This window comes from Stenella coeruleoalba (assembly GCF_951394435.1).
Source record: "Stenella coeruleoalba genome assembly, chromosome: 7".
In the NCBI taxonomy this organism is placed as follows: Eukaryota; Metazoa; Chordata; class Mammalia; order Artiodactyla; family Delphinidae; genus Stenella; species Stenella coeruleoalba.
The window spans coordinates 98,103,226-98,126,165 of NC_137153.1; the positions used below are offsets into that span (position 1 = coordinate 98,103,226).

The window sequence follows — 22,940 nt, forward strand, 5'->3', positions numbered from 1 at the left end:
AGTGAGCCCAGGAGAAAGCAGTTGAAGAACCACAGAATATAAAACTCAGGGGAAAATAACATAAAATAAAATAGAGTTAAAACAGATATCTCTGTATTACAAACTTCCAGAAAACAGTGGAGTGATATCTAGAGCATTTTGAGGGGAAAAGATTGTGACAAAAAATTCTAAAACTAGACAATTGCTTTATATATATGAGGCTGAGTATGCTATACTGAAGGACATAAGACATGGAATTTGTATCACCCATATATGCTTCCAGAAGAGCATATGTGGATAAAAATTACTTGAAGATTTAATCAAGACCTAAACCATAAATTTAAAATTCAAGAATATGAAAGTTGTGGTAGAAAAGCTTCAGTGATGCAATGGAACTTAATAAAGAGTTGTTTAAATAATAAAAAATATAGTTTTAAGATTAATGCAGATGTTAATAATAATTCATAAAAGAGAAGCTATATGATTAAGATGACAATAATTTGCATTAAAGTAAAAAATTATTATCAATAAAAGTAGGACATGTGGGAAAAGATGTATAAAAGTATATTAAATTTCTTATGCAATGGAAATTAATATAGCTTAATTCTTAACATCAATAATTAAAGAAAATATATTCAAATATATTTTTTAGTTAAAGGTGAGTGAGACTTTGAGCAATACATCCCAAGTCCAGTGATTTCTTAATAAATTATATACAAACACATGTACCATCGTATGAACACGTTTATGTGCACGTATTATAGAATAGATGGTGATAGAATTATCAAAAGGATGAGATAAACCTGAAATTAACCTTAATTTAAAATAAATTTAATTGCATTTATTAATAACTTTTCTTTCCCTAAAATAATAACTTTTAGTGGGAGGAGGATGACTAATTTGCTCTCACTGTTTTTAAAAAGCTCAGCTCCACATCTTGCAACACGGCATTCAAAGGTGTGATTCTGCATCCATTTTTATTTCAAACTTGGTTTTAGTGACTGTAATAGCTGAATAATATCCTTCACAGAGAGACAAATTCAAAGTGAAGAAGTATGTCATTGGCTACTCTTAATAATAACAATATTTATGTTCTATTCCCTCCACCAATTATGTAATTGTTATTGTTGAAATGTGGTAGTAAATTTCCACATTCCATGATATCCATCAATTGCTCTTGAAAAGGGATCAGTACATGTTATATTTTTATGCTTCAACAAATGGGTTTAAAATTCTCTAAAACTTTTAAATAGAATAAAAATTCTGTTTCAAGTTTTTTAAGTGTGTTGATATGAGAGATTATATTTTATAGGTGTAACATTTATATCGTTTTCAACAATGTATCAGATAGCAATGGAAACACAGCGGGGAAACATTTCCAAACATCCTTTTTGAAAATGCTCTCTATTACCTCATAATGTGGCTAACCGTGAATTCCTGCCAGGAAAAGGGAAAGTATGAGCTAGACCTGGTCTTTTGTGGGGGAGGGGAGAGGACTGTTGTTATTGTTCTTTTGTGTCTGCGTTTGCATAATGGACATTACTTTTAACCTGCTTTTTTTTTTCAGGAATCATTTTAAGAACCTTGCCAATTCTGTGTCTTAGCTTAGATAAAAGTAAACAAAATAACCCTTAAATTCACTTAATTAAGTACACTAAAATTCCAGTGAGTCAAGGAAAGTGAGCAAAATGTAAAAGTGTCACTGTCATTCACCCCGATTTCTAGAAATCACTCTCCTCTGCCTCGCTTATTACGAATAAACTGAGTCTGCCTTACATGTGGACCGGAGCAAAGTATCAGTATTAACTCACATTAAATATCAGTAAAGCTTAATATCTTTCTTAATTTTTAAATAAAAAATAAGATTTTCTTCAGAGTCTCCAATGAATGATCTTGTATAACAACTGGGGTATATGCATCCCACTTTGGAGAATAAAATAAATCAGTATGGAAGTATAACAGAAAGATGATCATAGAAGTGAGACCAAACATATCAGTTGTGACAACAAATATAAATGGTCAGAAATCAAAAGCTAACTCTAACAGACAACTCTAAAACCAAAGCATTAACTTATTTTAAAAGATTAAAAACACAAAGACAGGGAAAGGCACACTTTGGTTTTAGCAGGCCCAAACAGAAAGGAATGAGAATATGCAGCAAGTAGCATTAAACAGGACAGGGAGTATCCTTGCATATTGACAAAAAGCACAGTCTGCAGAGATTTCAAGAATAAAAATGCATATATATTAGAAATACTATGCAAAATACACAGAAACACAACTATTAGAGACTAAAATACCCCAGGCTTAGCCATTCAGGTGGATAAAAACCAACCAAGGATATAGAAGATATGAATAATAAAGTTAATAACTTAATATACACATATTAAATTTCAGGGGAAGAAACAGAGAATATACCTTCGTCTAAGATCTGATGGAACATATACATCTACAAATATATATATCATATATTTGGCTGCAAAAATAAAGCCAAGATAAATTCCCCAAAGTAGGAACTGTATAGGTCATGTACTCAGAGCACAGTGCAATTTAAATGTAGAAATTAGTAACTTACATGGTCTCATTGGCTTTTTATTATAAGCCATTCTCCCCAAACCATAAGCATTCCACCAAAACATCATAGAAATTACTGTAATCTAGGAATATATAAATTTATTATGCTCTTGGAATTTCCTCTTCTATTGACTTTATGGAAAAAGATAATTCAAGGCTTAAACCACTTCATAATTGAAGAAATACATGCATATTGCAAGAAATTCTGACAATAAAAAGGTAAAGAAAAAGGTAAAAATCATCCATAACCACACTACACAGAGATATATTTGATTTTACCATTTCAGGCTTTTTCCTATGTATACATACATTAACACACACACAAGCACCCACATGCTTTTTTTCCCCACAAAATAGGGTTATAGTGTAAGTTTGCAATTGTCTATTGATTAACGAATGTACCACAGGCATACTTCTATGCCAGTATATAACACTCTACACTGTTGTTTTTAAAAACAGTGATTTCCCACAATGCATGAATATACCAGGAGTTATTTCACCAATCCTCCATTGAACTCTTTTTTTATTAATTGATCTATTAATACTTGACCATATAAGTTGCTTATAATGTGTTCCAATTTGTCATTTGATAGTGTCAATTTTCTGTGTTGTTTTTGTTTAGTTGGTTTGGTTAATTTTTTATGTTTGTATTTTTGTTGGTTTGGTTTGGTTATGCTAAGATATTTTAAAATTTTTATATCGTCAAATCTATTATATTTTTCTTTGAGAATTTCTGATTTTAATGTCATTTTAAACTGCCTTACACATCACAAAATTATAGAAAAATTTGCTTATATTTTCTTCTGGTTTTAAGTTTACTTTTTTTTTTTTTGCGGTACGTGGGCCTCTAACTCTTGTGGCCTCTCCTGTTGCAGAGCACAGGCTCCGGACGCGCAGGCTCAGCGGCCATGGCTCACGTGCCCAGCCGCTCCGCGGCATGTGAGATCTTCCCGGACCAGGGCATGAACCTGTGTCCCCTGCATCGGCAGTTGGACTCTCAACCACTGCGCCACCAGGGAAGCCCTAAGTTTACTTTTTAAACTTCAACCCATTTGAGACATATTTTGGTACAAGGCATGAGACTGTGAGACATTATGCATAGTGGCTAACAGCATGAACCCAGAAGCTAGACTGCCTGGATTCAAATTCCAGCTCTATTCCTGACTAGTTGTATGACCTCGGACAAATTATTTAGCTTATCTGTGTCTCAATTTCCTCATCTATAAAATAGTGATAATAATAGTACCTACCTACTTGTAAAATTCCCGCAAAAATTAAAAATGTTAACTGGTATTAAAGAATGTAGAGCCACATCTAATACATAGTAGCACTAGCTATCATTTTTCCAAATGATGAGCCACTTGTGCCAATCCAGTCACTGAATAACCTCTGCTCTCATTCCTAATTGAAATCCCATTTTTGTCGTTTACTACAATCTAGGATACTACCTGTATGTCTGGCGCTATCCCTGTACCAACACTTTAAGTTACTCTGATTTTATAATGTGCTTTCATACATCTGGTGTAGGTATGCCTTCCTCATTCCTCCTTTCCAAAGTGTTCTTGACTCACTCTATCCTGATATTCTAGATAAAGTTGAAAATATTTCAGCAAATTCTAAAAATTCCATTGGAATTTTCATTGGGATTGGGTTGAACTTATGGATTGATATGGGGTAATTAGCCCCTGCACATCAAAATAATTTTAATAACAAATAGCTTACATTTTCCAAAAATATGCAATGCTTCTGTTTAACAGACAGATAAGGGTCAAAAAGGCTCAGGAGCTCACAGAGGAAACAGGTGGCAGAGTCAAGATTTATATCTGGATCTGTTCAGTTGTCACCTAGGTGAATGTGTAATTTATGATCATTAATTTGAATAAAAATATATTCCAATATAATTTTAGAGGCTAAATATTTTTACCAACATCTTCACATTTCCACCCATTTTCCTAGCCATTCCTTTTCTATTTCATGGTGTGCATTCCAAAAGCAACATGTAATCTTGAATGTCAATAAATTCTACAAGCAGTGGCAATGTTCTCTTCCCACAGCATGACTGTAAGCAGCGAAATCTCATTAAATGCTGACATTTATTTCTATTTAGTAGTGTGTCTAACCTAGAGACAATATGCAAATGTATATGAGTTTTTTCCTAGTTATATAAGGTATGTTGAATAGAAGAATTTCCCATGTTGTGAGATTTTTCAGTTTGCTGCAAAAACCTTTGACAGCTTACTGTGTGCCAACATAATATAGGTCCTAGGGTGAAGAGATGAATAAGACATGGTCTCTTGCCTCAAGAACCCTAGAGTTAAGTGGTTAGATATATAGAAATACTTTAAATACTTTTGGCTATTATTGCATCTCATTTCTTAGAAATACGGACAAGGTAGAGGGAAGGCTCATAGGAGGGAGGAGCAGAGAACTCTCTGGGGCCCGCTGAGGCCTTCACTGAGCATGTAATCTTACCTGGGTCTTGATGGGTGAGTAGGAGTTCATCACTGGTCAATGGGAGGAAGGGCAATCTACAAAGAGAAAAGCAAGAGGAAAAGTTGTGAGGTCAGAAAAGCGGGTAATATTTGAGAAACTGCACATGATTTCATATGCTGACCATTCAATATAGTTTCCATCCCCCAAAAGATGTCTTAGAACTTCAATATATGAAGACTTCATTAGACTCCTGTCACCCAACTGGCCATTCCTTTTCTCAAGGTCACTTTTATACCATCAATTATTAAAGTTTTATCTCTCTTCTGACTGATACTTTCCTAATTTTCTTCTTTTGTGAATTTTGAGAATACCTTGAGCAGAAAACTTTATAAGTATCTTCCAGCTTCTCTTCTGCTGAGGCGAAAATTTGACCGAGTCTCACCCATTTGTACAAGTCAATTGATGTGTATGGTTTACGTTGTGTGGCACCAACACAGCCATCATTAGAGTAACAGCCCCCTATATGTTGTTTGGGAGCCTGTCTAATCCCGAACTCCCAGTGTTTCATGAAGCTGAATGAAGGGCCTGGGTCTCTGCATCATCTCTGCAGGAGGCAGAAGGTTGAAGAAAGTATCTAGGCTTTGGAGGGTGAACTTGGATTCCAATCCCAGTGCTGCCACCTGTCCTGTGAGTGATCTTGGGCAAGTCATTCATCTTTCTGAGCCTCAGTTTCCTCAGCTAGAAAAATGAATGCCCTTGGATTTGCTTACTTGGGTTTCTGTGAGGAACAACCATGAATAATGTACATGAGAAGTCTAGGTAAACTCTCAACTTTTTGAGCATGTCTTAAGGCCTAAGGAAAATAAAGTCCTAGGAGTGAAAAAGTTGGATGACCTCCTACTCATTAAAAATTGCTAGTCTTTGAGTAGATTTGATTCTAGCACATTGAGTCGGTTTATAAAGCACCACATGGTAGAAATCACAATTCTTGAACAGCAAACATTCCTAAATTGTGTCCATGATAAGTTTATAACAACATGTTTGGGAAGCAGAGAGTACCTAATAATTGCTTTAAAAAAAAAAAATCTTGCAAGAATCCACCACTCTAGGTCACGCTACAGTCTGGGTGGATCCATACAGACGGAAGAGGGACCTGAGTATACTTCATTGCAAGGGCTTGTCTCTGTCTATGCTGATAAGAGTCATCATGGGGTATTTCTGACTCTATAGCCCTCCATTTCTCTCTCCTTTTCTTCTTACTTTTCCTCTCTTATTCCGTTAGTGTGGTTAGCACCTATGGCTTCATTCTCAGACTCGTTTTGGCAGGATGGCCACTCTCATACTTCCAGTTTCATGCACTGAAGTTCTCAGCCATAGCAATGGGCAAGAAAAAGAAGTAAAAGCACTGCAATATGGAAAAATAAGTTAATTTTTTTTAATTTACAGAAGGCATTATTGCTTATGTAGAAAATTTTTAAGGAACCTACCAAAGGAAAAAAAAACTACTAGAATGAAGAAGTGAATTTATTGTGGTCACTGGATATAAGGTTAATATATAAAAATAATTATATTTCTATATACTGACAAGAAAATTAAAAATAGATGGTCAGTTTTTTTTTAAAGATATCTCCAAAACATTATGTTAGGTAAAAGAAGACAGACAGAACAGTTTACATGATATATGATTCCACTTATATGAAACGCCCAGAATAGATAACTCCATAGAGACAACGCAGATTGATGGTTGCCAGGGACTGAAGGGAGGAGAGAATGCTTAAGGGGTATGGGATGTTACTTTGGGATGATGGAAATGTTTTAAAACTAGATAGAGTGGTTGCACAACACTGTGAATGTACTAAATGTCACTAAATTTTTCAATTAAAATGGTTAATTCTATGATATGTGAATTTCACTTTAATAAATTATTTTTAAAACAACAAACATACAAAAGGATGCTGGATTAGAAAGCAGACACGGGTATGCTTGAGACCTGGAGTTGGTCACTTCCCAACTCTGAGCCTCAGTTCTTCTAACTATAGCTTGGGGCATTTTCTGTGCGCCTGGCCCTGGGCTACAGGCTTTATGTGCTTTTCCTCCTTCAGTCTCCATTTACAGATGAGGAGACAGGCGTAGAGAAGTTGAATAACTTGCCCAAATTCATATATTTCATCTGTGTTACAACAAAGCTGAATTCTGTATCTCCCATTTCTTGAAGTACTAATTTTTCAGTGGTCGAATGGGGCTAGATAATAAAGTGGATCTCTGAGACCAAACCAAAGGTGGAAGCTCAAAAGAGGTCTTATAATTATAAACCAGACACTTAACTTAAAACTCCTGGCCTAACATCAACTATTTCCAACCATCCTTGGCTAAAGACTCTACCGATAGTTGTGAAATTCAAATAACCTATCTTGTCTGAAAATTAGAGCAAAGAAGGAATTCTTCAAGTGTTTTTCCCATAATTATATGTGAAAATGAGAACTTTATACTACCTAACTAGTGTACTTCACTCCTTTGAGTGCCCTTTTATGTCTAGTGGATTGTATGCAAATTCAATTTAAATTCTTTCATCCCAAGCTTCTGCAGTTTTCCATTTTGCAATTTATTTATTATTCCCTGAAATCTCATAATAACAGGTTAAACCCAAGCTCTCGTAGGGTTTGTGCCAAGATGAGATTTTTTTAAAAATCATATCTAAATTACTTCATGAAATAATGTTCCTATCTGCCTCCAAGCTGCTGTCAAGGCTGAGGCCAAAAGCTGTGCTAAGAACGGAGCAAACTGAGCCAGGGGTCTCCAGGGAAATAATAGAGTAGAAACCAGCTCTGGGGAGAGCCCTTGGTAGATATCATCTTATTTCGTATTTTCCCCCTAAATGGTGTAGGTGTTACCTTTACAAAGTATATTTCCTAATCAGATTTGATTCTACAGGGGTTGGAGCCTCTACAGCCCTTGGCTCTCATCTGAACTTCTATTATGATGAAAATGAAATATGAGGGAAACATCTCAGTTTTCTTAGACTAAGTAACCTGACCCTTAATATAAAATTTTGTCATTCATTTATTTAGCAAACATTCTCTGAATGCCTGCTAAATTACAGGCACGGAATATAAACATACATAAAAATCATCTTCCCTGCTCTTCAGAAAATCACCCTCTGATAGGAATGATAACCATAAAAATAGATTACTACAGTACAAAGTGACAGGAAGTATTATTGTCCAAAGGTGGATTAGTGATACTTTGAGGGTCAGTGGTATATTGTCCTTTATTTTTTTTATTGTCCTTTTAATATTCATTTGTTCATTTATTCTTCATTCACTCAGCAAATCTTTACCAAATAACACAATTTGCAATGTGCTATTAATTGCTCAGGGGTACACAAAAATGACTTGGATAAAACAATGTGCATAAAAATCTTTCGTCAATTTTATTGACTTACAAGAGAGACAACACACATGCTAGATATTTCCTGTTGCTCTTCCACCAGACCTATTATCTCTTTTCACTCTGCTCTGTGACTCACAAAGTACACTCTTAGTAGATTTCAACATTGATTAATTTTCCTCCAAAATGAGTTTTGTATAGGCAAACCACTATACCATTTGAATTCCTTGATCAGTAATCTTTATAGCACAGCGAAATTATATGTATTTTTTGTATTTTAATATTTACTTAAATTATGTCCACATAGTCTTTTCTATATACATCACAGTAAAGACATTTTTTAATTCATCAGTTTTTTTTCCCAGTGTTAAAATTTTCAAATTATACCTTCTGCTCTCTGATCTGTTGTTGTTGTTACTGAGGTTTCTTTCTATGGAGTCCACCTTTTAAAAAATCTGGATAAATTTTGTGGATAAAAATCTCTTTAAGGTAATATAATCTTTTTGTCAATTTTTAATCAACAAGTTTACATATATGTGTTGTTATCAATGTTACTTTACGTTCACTATCTCTACCTGCAATATTTAGTTGTGATTTCATTACCTAAAAATAAAGTCAATGCCTTTAGAGGCTGTTCAATTTTAGAAGAACTTTTCATTTTACCTCAGCAGGATTAAAACAGCAATGTCAAAATGATGAGGTCCAAATATTTTGCTTTACGTTGTGTACCCCCTTGGATTTACACATCTTTAAAAAGCATTTAGCACAATATATTGAGATTCATGTCTGCCTCCCTCAGGAAAAGTGAGCTCCTTGAAGGAAGAAATTAAGTATTATTCACCACCGGGAAGCCAACGCCTTGCTCAGCCTGCCCCAGATGGTGTTGAGTGAAGGTAGGTTGATTGTAGAATCATAAATGTTTTGGTTTTCTTTATACACTCTTCTGTATGTATGGCTTTCCAGGCATTTCATCTAAACAACTAACCAGTATAGTGTTGTCAACATTCTTAGTTGCAGGGAATCCTAAAGTACAGTCCCAGTGTCCACTTACTTTGGTTAACTCTGTTCCTACTCTTGTCACAATTCATGCTCATTTGTCCACACACTTTCCCAAGCCCTGACCATCGAATGAAAACACTGAGTTTCACACACCGGTCCTGACCTCAGATCTATCACTCCTGGGGCTAGATTCTAGCCAACCAGGATCTGCAACAGGAGCTAAGAGCAAATGGGTTAAAGAGGAGGTGAGAAGTGGGAGCCGGGGAGGAAGGAAGGGAAGAAAGGCTGTGCTAGTGTATATTCATCAGTCTGTTTACTAAAAGCTCCATGGAGGCAGCAAATTCATCTATTTTATTCATTATTAGTTACCCAGCTCCTAGAACACTGTCTGGCACATAGTAGGTGCTCAATAAACATTTTTAATGAATGGGACACCTAATAAAGGACACTCCGATTTACTGAAAACCACTATTTGACAGGCTTGGTACTAATCACTTTCACTCATGATCTCATTTTAAATGCGATCTTCAAGCCATCTTGGTGACGTAGGTGGTATCACTCTTGCTTCACGAGAAAGAAACAGGGCCCTCACTACTACATACTGGCTGTTAGTAACTCTTCACAGATTAGGCATCATGGAGTGAAAGATTTGTCAGAGCAAAAGGTAACTTAGAGATGATCTAACTTAACCCTCTCATTTTACTCGTAAAGAAGATAACCCCTGGATAGCTGAAGTGACTTTGCCAGGGTCTCACAGGGGTTAGGGTTGGCAGCTGGACCTGAACTCACATGTCCCACCTCAGTCAGGGATCTCTCTGCTCTGCTTGGATGTCGCTTGCTTGTTCCTATCACTACCACATGTAGAGAGGACAGGTAACCATCAGTCATAAAGTTGTTCAACTCAAAAGAGCTAATTTCAAGTGTTCTTTAAATCATGTTCCACAATCACCCACCATACCACCTTCTGACCCCCATCAACTCCATGAATTTTGTCTACCCTGGGTGGCCTTGTGTGTAGCTCTTGACCCTTTTAGCCCCTAGCCTTGTATATGCCCTGAAAACTGTGGGACTTGTACACTTGGCAAAGGAACATTTACCAAAGAACAGAACAGGCTCTTTTTCTCGTTTTAACTTGACTCCATTGTTCACCAAATACATTTTTCTTTCTATGAAGTATAACTTAACAGTTTATGACAGGATTTAACATTGAAACCAGTAATATAACGATCTCTCTTTGTCTCTGTACCCTGACGGTGTGTCAAATAAGGTTAATACAGATTGCTAAAAGCATGACCACATTATTAGATAATTCCTCAGGTTAGCTCTTTGCATCCATGCATGTTGCAGACACCAGAGTCAACAAGAGCAATGGGGATCAGGAATCAAAGGAAGGGGAAATGCAAATATAAACCTGTGCTTCTGATGGGCACCAGTTCTTGCTACTCCAGAGGGCTGGAGTCCGGATTCCTGAGGCGGGTATCACACACTATCTACCTCATTTCCTGGGTGCTCCCCTGCTTTGTGTCTCAAGTAAACACTTCCCTATTGCCCTCACTTAATTGCTTCTATATTGATCTAAGAAAGTGGGATTATTTTTCATTCAGAACTGTATAGTTTGATTGCATTTATGATACATAACATGAGCTAAGTGTTGTACCAAGCAAATGAGACTGTAAGTAGATACAACAGACATTGGTTATGGTAAATTCACACCCACTTCACGTCTTGGGTGAACTGTTGCAAGAGTCTCCTAACCAGTTTCCCTGCTTCCTCCCAACTCCATAGCTTCATCTCAGAGTGATACTTCTAGAATATAAATCTCATCATGTGACTCCCCTGCTTAAAACCTTTGAATGTTACTTTTTGAATGAAGTACCAACTCATCAGCATGGTAGGTAGACAAGTGCTTGAAAATCTGGCCCCAACCTACAAGGCTGATCTTTTCCACCTCACACCAGATTGCCTCTTCTCCAACATTTGATGATTTATTTCTCAACAAGACAGCCTGTTGCTTTGAAAATATTACTCTTGTGCCTTTTCTCTGCCTCATGATCTCTTAATTGTACTTCAAGAGCCAGTATAGAGGCCCCATCCCCTGAAAGTCATCGAGACCTTTCCAGGTAGACCTAGCCACTCCCTTCTTTCATTAGAGCACTGATCACACTGAAATCTAGTTATATGATCACTTCTCCATCTACCCCACTGGACTGTGAGTTCTTCAAGTCAGAAGACTATGTCTTATACTTACTTATCACCCCAGTAATTAGCACAGTGCCTGGCAAAATAATGATTCTATAAAAATACTCATCAAATGAACATTTACTCTGTTCAAAGCAGTGGGCTAAGCGCTATGAGGAATACAAAGGTAGATTATTTGAAGTCTGTTCTTAAGAAACTTGCCCTTCATTAGGACAACTATTAACCACACTAATTTGTAGAGGTTTTGCACAAATACATCTTGCGACAAACTTTGATGGCACCCAGCTGGAATTGAATTACATCAATGGTATTGTGTTTCACCTGCTCACTCTTCAGCACTCCTTGAGAATTTTTACTAATTGTCCTCTCTATACATTCAGTAGGCAAAGCACTAGGTGTGTTCCAACCAACACAAAACCACACTTCGATGTTGATTGATTTTTCTCTGCACTACTTTTCTGAAACATATATATTCTCAGTTGAAACAAAATTAAATGTACACACTGATCAAAAGCTGACATAACAATCTGAGATGGGTTTGGGGTACATCTGGACGACAAGACACACCAAATAGGCAATGCTGACTTATCCAGATAGTTATCTTATACATATTGTTTTTAACCTAGGAATGCATCCTATAGACACTATAATTAAGATGTTACCAGAAAGGTCTAAAATATCAAGAAAAAAGAAACAGGAAGATCAAGGAAGGCTGCACAGAGAAGAGAATGTCTGAACCTGATGGGAAAATGGAACTTACTTTTAAATCCTATAAATAATTCATAAATTTTATTTGAGTCACTTTTTGGTATTTCAATAAGGTAATTATTAAAGAATATTTCACCCGGAGCAATCTGGTAACTAAATGCATGCAAAACAAATGGAGAGTCAACCCAGAGATGTAATTAAATAGCATGTGAAAGAATCTTTTGAGCAGCCCAAGGCTGGTCACAAGGGGTTTTACCTTAGAGTTGGGTTCTGCACATGGTAAGATAAAAATCACAAGATTGATCCCAGTTGAGGGTAATAAAGATGAACAATAAAAATGTTTTCAGAGCAGAAAACATTTCCTCCCCAAAACCCATAACCCCAGTCTAACCACAAGCAAACATCAGTCAAACTCAAATGAGGGGCACTCTACCTAACCAGTACTCCTCAAACTGTCAAGGTCATCAAAAACAATGAAAGTCTGACAACTAAATATGACATGGGATCCTGGGACAGAGCAAGGATATTAGGGAAAAGCTAGTGAAATCCAAATAAAGTGTAGAGCTTAGTTAATATAGTAATTAATGGCTAATAGTAATGTACTGATGTTGGTTTCTTAGTTGTGACAAGTGTACCACAGTGATGTAAGATGTCAACAATCAGCGAAACTGGATGAAGAGTTTACAGGAACTCTGTCATTTTTGCACCTTCTCTGTAAATCTAAAACTATTGTAAAAAATTGTGTAAGTTTGTTAAAAAGCAAATTGCCACAGCCTTATTGAAACTGGCTCAGTGATATAATCAACTTCCAGGAGACAGCTTTGCAAGGGAGATAAATAATAATGGACTAGCCAAAAATCACAAGTTCAAATCCATCCTGGGACCTTAACAGTTGATTGACTTTAATACTCTATGAGGGCCTTCCCTGGTGGCACAGTGGTTAAGAATCCACCTGCCAATGCAGGGGACACGGGTTCGAGGCCTGGCCCAGGAGGATCCCACATGCCTTGGAAGAAACTAAGCCCATGTGACACAACTACTGAGCCTGCATTCTAGAGCCCGTGAGCCACAACTACTGAAGCCCATGCGCCTACAGCCCGTGCTCCGCAGCAAAAGAAGCCACCGCAATGAGAAGCCCGCGCACCGCAATGCAGTCCCCGCTCACCTCAACTAGAGAAAGCCCACGTGCAGCAGCGAAGACACAACGCAGCCAAGAATAAATAAATTAAAAAAAAAAACCTCTATGAGCCTCTACCTTCTCCTACATAAAACAGGATTGGCAATATCTGTCTTGCCTACCTACTTCAAAAGAAAGGGGAAAAAGAGAAAGAAATATATGTTGAGTGTCAATTCTGTGCCAGGCAGGAAGCTTACATACCTGTATCTTCTTGAATCCTCACAGTGACAGCAGACATTGTAAAGCCCATTCTGCAGACTAAGGAGGCTCAAAGAGGCGAAGTAACTTGCTTAAGGTGGTATTATTAGACAGTGTTAAAGTCAGATTTTGTACACAGTTTCTCTATCTCCTAAGTTGTCCCCTGCTGCCTTCCTTCCTCCAGGCTGCCTCCCATGGAATACAAACACAAATGCTTTGGAAACTGCCACACAGCTCTACAGTCTTGCGTGAACACTGCTTCCAACACAAATGTCTGAGAGCCCAGTTGACTGTCCAAACACAAATGTGGGAAAGGGTCTCTCACCACTTGCTAGTACTGAAAAAGCAGCTCCCCAGTTGGGCAAGGGGTACTTGAGCAGCCTTCCAAGGCACCATGAGTCTGTGCCACCTGTGAGCACTCATGTTCCTCTTTCTCCGTCTTTCGGGGCTGCCCTAGGGAATGCTCAGCCTGCCTTTTGGCAGCTCCACAGACTTCTTCTTTCTGCTGCAGAGTGCTTTATATCAGGGGTGTCCAGGGCAGGAGCCAGAGAGGCGTATTGGTAATGTGATGCGATAATAGTGTATCAAATTCAAAACGCCACTTCTGCCAAAAGGAATTTAATTAAGCACAAAAGTGGGTTACTGCAATGAAATGCACATGTGTTCTTTAAAGTCATGCGTGCCTTTGGGTATTTGGAAAATACCCTAAATGCATGTTATTACAGGAATCCTGTTATCAGCCAGAAAGAAGGCTTTAGATCCTAGGTATATGGTTTGAAATATGTGAGCATCTTGAAACTTTGGTGTTAACGTGTCAGTTTATCTGCATGAAATAAACTGCATTTTGTGCCCCGGCCAAGACATAATCTTCCCCCTCACTAATCAAGATACAATGGACTTTTCTAGTTTAAAGTTTCAGCTTTGCTATCAAATCCAGACCAAGCTTTCCAAAGATCTAGACAGCTAAGAAAGTTGCTACTATTATTTTCACTTAAAAAATTATTTATTTATTTGTCTGTGCCAGGTCTTAGTTGCAGCACGTGGGATCTTCGCTGCAGGATCTTCATTGCCACGTGTGGGCTCTTAGTTGCGGCATGAGGGATCTAGTTCCCTGACCAGGGATCGAAACCGGGCCCCCTGCATTGGAAGCATGGAGTCTTAACCACTGGACCACCAGGGAAATCCTTGTTTTCACTTTTAATAAGAGTATTAACTGACTTTGAACACAAGCATTTATCATAGATTCATAAAAAATCATGAATGGTCTCATCCAGAGGGCTATTAAAGGCCATCTAACTCAATCCCTTCTTTTTATAAGTGAGGAAATTGAGGCCCAGAAGGGTAACTAACCCAGGACAGCACAGTGAGTCACTGGCAGGCTAAGCCCCAGGACAGCACAGTGAGTCACTGGCAGGCTAAGCCCATAACTCAGGCTGGTGGCACACATCTCACAAAAATATCCTATGTGGGACTAGGTGACCCATCAGATTACAATATATGTGATCAAGTCTCTTTTAAAAAAGACACACATCCAGTGGAGAACGAATAACATGAATCTAGCTGGGGGGAAACATGAATGTACACCAAATGAGGAACATTTGAATTTAAAAAGGGGGAAGAAATTATATTCTCCAAAAGTATCAATATCATAAAAGACAAAGAAAGGCTGAGCAACTGTTTGTGATGAAAGGAGACAACTAAATGCATGCCTAGACAGGACTGTAACTAGAGGAGGAAGTGCTAAAAAGGACATTATTGGGTTAATTGATAATTGAAATATAGACCATAAACTGGATAAAAGTATGTCACAGTTAAACTTATTAAGGTTGATAACTGTGCTCATAAAAGAGAATATCCTAATTCCTGGAAAATGGACAGTGAAGTATTTAAGGATAAATGAACATGACATGCAACTTACTCTCAATTTGATCAGAAAAAATTTTATATAGACAAACAGACAGATAAGACAATTAAGGCAAAATGTCAACAACAGATAAACGTGGATATAGGCTATAAGAGCGTTCTTTGCTCTATTTTTATGTTTGAAATTATTCCAAATAAAAAGTTAAAGAAAATTTAAGCCATGCAAATGATTACCACCAGCACCACAAGATTATAACCACTCTTCATTCAAGAGCAAAGGAGGGCATTTTAAGAACATCTCCAAAAATATAGAGTCATGACATCCTTCATGCATATTTACTACAAAACCAAAATCTTAATAAATGAAAGCAATGAGTAGGGTCACCTCAGAAGGCCTCCCAACTTGGTGTTTATGTCTTGATTTTGGGCTGGCACTACCCCTTCTGGGACTGCTGCCATTTGCCCATTTTGTTATGATCTTTCATAGTGAAAAAAAAAATAACTTTCTATTATCCTGAAAATTACAATGAGAAAATTGATACCTACTGATTGCAGCAAAATAATTAACCCACATGTTTTCTCTTTAAAAAAACAAAAAGCTAAAGGTTACATTTCTGGATATGAACAGGAAAATGGTCACCTCAGGCCATGCTGAGGTTCTAATGAGGGAAGACAATGACCGTTTCCCTGGAGGCTTGAACAATCAGCTTCATGACAGAGCTTCATTTATAGTCATTATTTACACTGACCCAGAATAGCAATAGCAGTGCCTGCTCATCCCAATGGAAAGCAAACCCTCTTCTCTGAATTTGCCATCTGATTTTGGGCGGTGTCTGTCAGTTATCTGCTTCATGAGTCTATGCCAGTACTGACTGCCCACACAAACCATGTGGCATTGGTGTTCCCCAAAGATAAAAACAAATACTGGCCACCACTCCATATTCTTGGTACTTAGAGAATGTTCTCTGTTAACAGCAGGGTAGCTTTACTAAGTCATTCATGGATCATAAATTTATACCCAGTATATTTGAAGATATTGTCATGTGTTCTGTTCTGGAGAAGAAACTAAGTCCAAAGGCTGGGTCCTGCCCTCAGGAAGCTTGTAATGGCACCGGAATTGCAAAGATCACGCAAGGCAACCACAGGCAGCCACACTGGCCATGGGCCATAGAGCCCAAATGTTCTATGTACAAAAAAGAGTTGTAAATGCAGTAATCCTGGCACAGAAGGCACTAGCACAGCAATGCTTTTATCATATTGCTTAGTCACCAATGACTAGGTATGCCTAATCAAGCCAAATGTGCCATGCTCTCTTGCCTTCTGGTCTTTGTACATCCTGTTCCTTCTGCCTAGAACATTCTCTCCCACCCTCACCATCCAGTATCCCACCTTGCGCCCACCACACCACCTCCCTTTCTTTGGTTAATTCCTACAGCTCCTAACTTGGACGTTATCACCCTTGAAAAGCTTTCTTTGTCCCCCTCCTTCTCGAGTTGGGTCTTCCTGTGTTCTCCCATTAAATTAGCCTTTATCGTGTTGCAAGGGGGACTCTAGAGTCAGACTGTTTGGGTTCAAATCCTGGGTCCCTCATCTACTAGCTTTGAGGCCTAAGTCAAGTTAGTCCCATGCATAACCCCTCTGTATCTCCTATGGTTTATTATCTCATTTAAGCTCTAGCCAATTCTCTATGAGAGGTGTTGCCCTCACTTCACAGTTGAGGAAACTGAGTCTCAGTTTACATAACTCAACCAATGTGACACACCCGGGGAATGGAGAGCCAAAGCCAAGTCTAGAGGATATTTAAGACATCAGTTTTAAGCATCATCAGGAACTTTCTCAGTCAAGTGGTACTAAAAGTTCTGCTACTGTCAGGGAGGAGTCTTGGCAAAAGGATTTGGGACTGCCTTTCCAGAAGAGGTCAAGCAGAAGTGCCAAGAGATTGTGAGCTGAGACCCCCCCGCCCCTGAGACTGTCTTCCAGGGAGGGAACCTCCAGGTGACAACTATTAGAAACTGTTTGATAGCCATTACTTTAGTTTTTATATCACATTTAGTGACACAGTTCAATTGTTTTTACATTTATATTTTCATTTTCATTAGGAGTAGGGGAGAGAGATAAATTATGCTGACAGAGGGCCCTGATCAGTCCTTCCTACAGGAGCCTGGAATATGTTCCCCATTTCCTAGAGAACAGAGATGATGAGAGTTACATAGAAATACATGGGAAAGATATTCACAGTTGAAATAGGAGGCAATAAAACAAAGAGCTTAAATGATGGGTTTTGAAATCAGAGCTGATCCAGCCTCTTCATAACTGTGTGACCTTGGGAAAGAAAACTTAGGAACTCAAGTTTTCTCTAGAGTTAAGCTAAGTATTCCAAGTCAAACAGGGGTATCAGCCAGATATCAAAGAAGGGGAAAGAGAGGTGTGCAAGGATGAGGGGGCAGTGTGTATGAAGACACTTTATCCTGTCTGCCCGGTAACATCTCTAAATGGTGCGAGAAGAACCCCACCCCTGTTTATCATGATGCATCCACTTCTACTTCACAGTTGACCCAAAATCCTTCTCTGGTAAACATGTTGCTGTAATTTCATCTCAGCTGTTTGTTTAGAGGTTTTGAGTGCTAAATTTTGATTTTGAGGTTAAATTATCCTTTAAAAATAGTTTCAAGATGCCTTAACTTGTGCCGTAACTAAAAGGGAATAGCTGTTTTAGTGTTGTAAGCGTCCCTAATTAAACACTAGGATCTTCTTTCAAAAGACTTTCTTCCGTCAGTAATATATCTTGAGATCGATATTTTAATCATACTCATTTTCTATACTTTCAGAATCACTGTTATTCACCACTGATAGAAGGGAATCCAATGTCTTTGTTGGTTTGATATATAATCTCATTTTCTGAAAGCTGGTTCATAGATCCTAAGGACCAGCAAATGATCAGTACATGATCAGTAATGGTAATAAGAAAGGCTGCACGAGGAAGGCAATCTAAGGTGAGGCTTCTGGGAATGGAGTCACATGGTGGGCTTGGACCAATGGGTGAACATTGCTGGGCAGGAAGTTGTCAGAGATATACCAGACAGCCCCTGGCAGGCAGAATTCAGGCTTGATTTCGATGGCATGGGCCAGGCTCCTGTATGTGATAGGAGCCTCTAGGAAGTTGGCATATTCCACTAAGCCTGTGTTAGTGCCTTTACTAAAAGTGTCACTTGTTACTCCTGGGCAGGTGGGTGGGATGGGGTAGTTTGAGAACTACTGAGTCCATCTACCTTCCAATAGCATCAACTGAGTAAATTAAAGAAACTACATGAATAACAAAATATTTCATTTCTTCACAATTACCCATATTTTAGCAATATGATTACAGAATATTACAATTATAAAAGCATGAAAACATGTTTTAATTTTAATTGTAATATAGAAACAGTTTTTGATATGTAAGATGTTTCAATTATTAGGTAACTAGGCAGCATCCCTGGTGTTGCCGGCACAACTCCTTTTCTATCATTAAATATATAAGCACTTGCTCAAATTTACCATTAGTTTTCTACATAGAGTTGCCCCTGAGAGAAAAAGTCCCATCATAATCAATGTCCATAGTCTGAGGTATCTGTCAGGTGATCATTGCCTTCGGTTCACACTTGAAATGATTATTCACCTTCTCTGTCCACAGCTTAGGAATCCTGGACTACGACTGCCTGCTTCTATGAGCGGCCACACGAAGGCCTCTCCAAGAGAAGGCCATGGGGCTTCCCTGGTGGCGCAGTGCTTGAGAGTCCGCCTGCCGATGCAGGGGACACGGGTTCGTGCCCCGGTCCGGGAAGATCCCACATGCCGCGGAGCAGCTGGGCCCGTGAGCCAGGGCCGCTGAGCCTGCGCATCCGGAGCCTGTGCTCCACATTGGGAGAGGCCACAGCAGTGAGAGGCCCGTGTACAGGAAAAAAAAAAAAAAAAAAAAAAGAGAAGGCCATGAATGCCAGGTGGCCTATATTTTGAGTCAGATCCACCCAGATATAGCTTCGAATTTGACAACAATTTCCAATCACACCCACAGGACACATTTAGAGGGGGAAAAAAAAGAAAATTAATTTTATTCATACAAATATTATTAGGTTAATAAAGTTTGTTTATAGCTTTTGTCCTCCCTCGTCATGAACTGTTGGGACACAACAATTGTACTTAATGAAACAGCAAACTTAGACTCTCAAGACTATTTACTTTTTATTGTAAAAGCAGTAACAACATTGAAGGAAATTTTAAAGAAGAAAAATCATCTCTAATCCCAACACTCCATCAAAAAAATTTATTTTCACTCTAACCCCATTCCTAGCTTTAGTTTACATAATTGCAATCATAGAACACATAAATTATTCACTTCACTCTCAATTGCAAATATTTTCAATGCTGATATGTAATTTTTATTTTTTATTTCACTTTTTGGTACAAAATTTACAGTTTTTTCTGGCTGCACAGTTCATCAAATACTGTAACTTTCTTAGTCAATCCTCTAGTAATGTGAACACTTGATTTGTTTCCAGTTCTGTGTTATTTCAAAACAAGCTACAACAAAGTAACATGGAGGTATAGTTTTTCCTTAAAATAAATGTCAGAACTGAGATTTGTTAGATGCAGGTGATTTGGCTTTTACTCAAACCATTTCTTAGCAGCTTGGATGAGCCCCTGGTGGAAATCTTTGCCAGTTCTCCTCTCCTCAGTCTCGGACATGACTTCTCTGAGCTCTTAAAGTCCTCTTGGCTCTCCTGCTCCCCTTCCATTCCCAGACCCAACCCAGGCAAATGAAGGATGCTAACCAGCATTTGGCTAAGCAAATCCCAGGCCACTTCACACTTCATTACCTTATCTCCACTCTCCTTTCTTCCTAAAGAAATGCCATTTCTTATAACGAATGAGGTGTGTATAAGCCTCAGTTGTTTGGATGCACTTTTAAAAATTCACAACTATGGCAACCTAGCAAGTTATCTGAACTACAGATGTGACTGACACACCCATGGGGCTAATTCTACTCCACACATATTGAATAGGGTTTGATGAGAAGCAAAGAAGGTAAAATGTGGGAAAGTACTTTCTAAATAGCAAAGGAACATGCAGAAAGTGTAACTACTATTAAGCACACCTAAATTTACCTTTACATGTGTGGCATAATGGGAAATATAAATATGTATTTGGTCTTTGTCTCTGTTTCCTGGCACAGAGCTCCTAAAACACTAGGAATTTCCTGAGGATAGGACTGATAGGAGTGTCTTCTGTTATTCATAACAAGCTACTTTAGCCTATATCTAAGTTTATGCTAATGAGGTGACTCTCTAGAGGACCCTGGATATCTTCAGGCTAGAGGATGGTTGGTGGCAAGACCAAGCCATGCTTAGAGGGCTGGAACTTTCATTCGTCACTCTTACCTACCAGGAGGGGAAAGGGGGCTAGAGATTGAGTTCAATCACCAAGGGCCAATGATTTAATCCATCAGGCCTACATAATGAAACTTTCAAAAAACTCTAAAAGACAGGTTCAGAGAATTTCTGGGTTGGTGAACACACGGAGGTGCTGGGAGGGTTGTGTACCCGGAGAGGACATGGAATCTCTGTACCTCTTCCCACATACCTTACTCTATATACCTCTTCCACTTGGTTGTTCCTGAATTTTATTCTTAATGATAACCCAGGAATAGTTAAGTAAAGAGCTTTCCTGAGTCCTGTGAGTCATTCTGGCAATTTATCAAATCTGAGGGAAGGTTGTGGGAACCCCCAAATTTGTAGTTTGCCAATCAGAAATGTGGGTAGCCTGGACAACCCATTTTCAGCTGGTGTCTGCAGTAGGGGCAGTCTTGTGGGACTAAACCCTTTAACTAATGGGATCTGACACCAACTCCAGGTAGAGAGTGTCATAATGGAATTCTTGGACACCCAATTGGTGTCTGGATAACTGCAGAACTGATATTGGAAAAGACACCACATATTTGGTATTGAGGGAAAAAACTTCTCAACAAGACTCATTCGGTAATCCTGTTAAAACGCAGACTCTAATTCAGAGCAGAGCCTTTCCTGCTCACAGGGATGGTCTACGGATCTGCAGCACTGGCATCACTTGGGAGCATATTAGAAATGCAGAATCTCAGACTCCATCCCAGACCTACTCAACCAGAATCTGCAATTTAACAAGATCCCAGGGCTTCCCTGGTGGCGCAGTGGTTAAGAATCCGCCTGCCAATGCAGGGGACACGGGTTCGAGCCCTGGTGCAATAAGATCCCACATGCCGAGGAGCAACTAAGCCTGTGCACCACAACTATTGAGCATGCGCTCTAGAGCCCATGAGCCACAACTCCTAAGCCCGCGTGCCATAACTACTGAAGCCCTGTGCCTAGAGCCCATGCTCCACAACAAGAGAAGCCACCGCAATGAGAAGCCCGTGCATTACAGCAAAGAGTAGCCCCCGCTCGCCGCAACTAGAGAAAGCCCGCGCACAGCAATGAAGACCCAACGCAGCCAAAAATAAAAAAACAAAACAAAACAAAACAAAAAATCAAGATCCCACAGTGAGTCATATGCACCGTAAAGTTTGAGAAGAACTGGTGTGAGTCTCAGTTTTCTTTCCTAAATGCTTTGTAACCGGCACACAGTACACACTCAGTGAGTGGAAGCTACTATAGACTTTGCTCTGTGTTCAGAGTTTAGATTTAAAAAAGCATTCCTTATAACTGAACAAAAAGTAACTGCTGGTAGGTTTGAGGTTTGTAAGCAGGTGCAGGGATGGGCTGTACGCTAGATGCTTTGAGCAGGCACTACAGACTTAGTACAGCACTGCAGAAGTAGCTTCTTGGCTGGCCAGGAGAGGGGCTATCCAGCAGAGCTTTTAAGCGGAATACCAAGAACGTCCTTCTTAAGAACAGCCTCAGGACCCCGTGAGGTGAAATCAGGTTGCAGCTATCATGCCCGAGACATCAGCTCATACCATGAGTCCCTAGGAAGGCGGAGCTGGGGAGAGGCGAGCTCAAGCCTCTCACCCATTCCCTCAAACCAGGCCCTATACCAAGACCAGCGGAAGGCACACTCTCACTATGCAACCCCTTTCAGCTGCAGTTCAGGACTTCCAGAAGCTTCTGTCTCATAATGATCTCTATTTTCATTACAATAATCTTTTTGGGAAATGCTTTTCCAGAGTTAAATTTAGAAAATAAATGGTGCAGTCAACTGTAATCTAAAGCTTTAGAACCATAGCCTTAGCCTAACCTACTATATACACAACTGGGCCATGTGATCCCCCACCAGCTGTCTCAGTCCCACCCAAAATTAAGGGCCCATCCTATGTTGAAGCAAGAGGGGTTTAAGCCTCAGCTCAAAAATAGGAAATATCAACTATCCTCTGTCTTCTCCATGGCTTGACTTTGAACCCACTGTGATGACAGAG

At 38.9% G+C, this 22,940-nt stretch overlaps 1 long non-coding RNA gene across 2 annotated transcripts in view; it reads right to left on the reverse strand.

Annotated features, from left to right (window-relative positions):
• The window catches only part of LOC307189488, a 615,258-nt gene that overhangs the window by 159,289 nt on the left and 433,029 nt on the right, over positions 1 to 22,940 (reverse strand). For both annotated transcript variants that reach the window (XR_013829198.1, XR_013829199.1), the window contains exon 4: positions 5,026 to 5,081. This is a non-coding gene — a long non-coding RNA (uncharacterized lncRNA). The remainder of the gene's footprint in view (positions 1 to 5,025; positions 5,082 to 22,940) is intronic.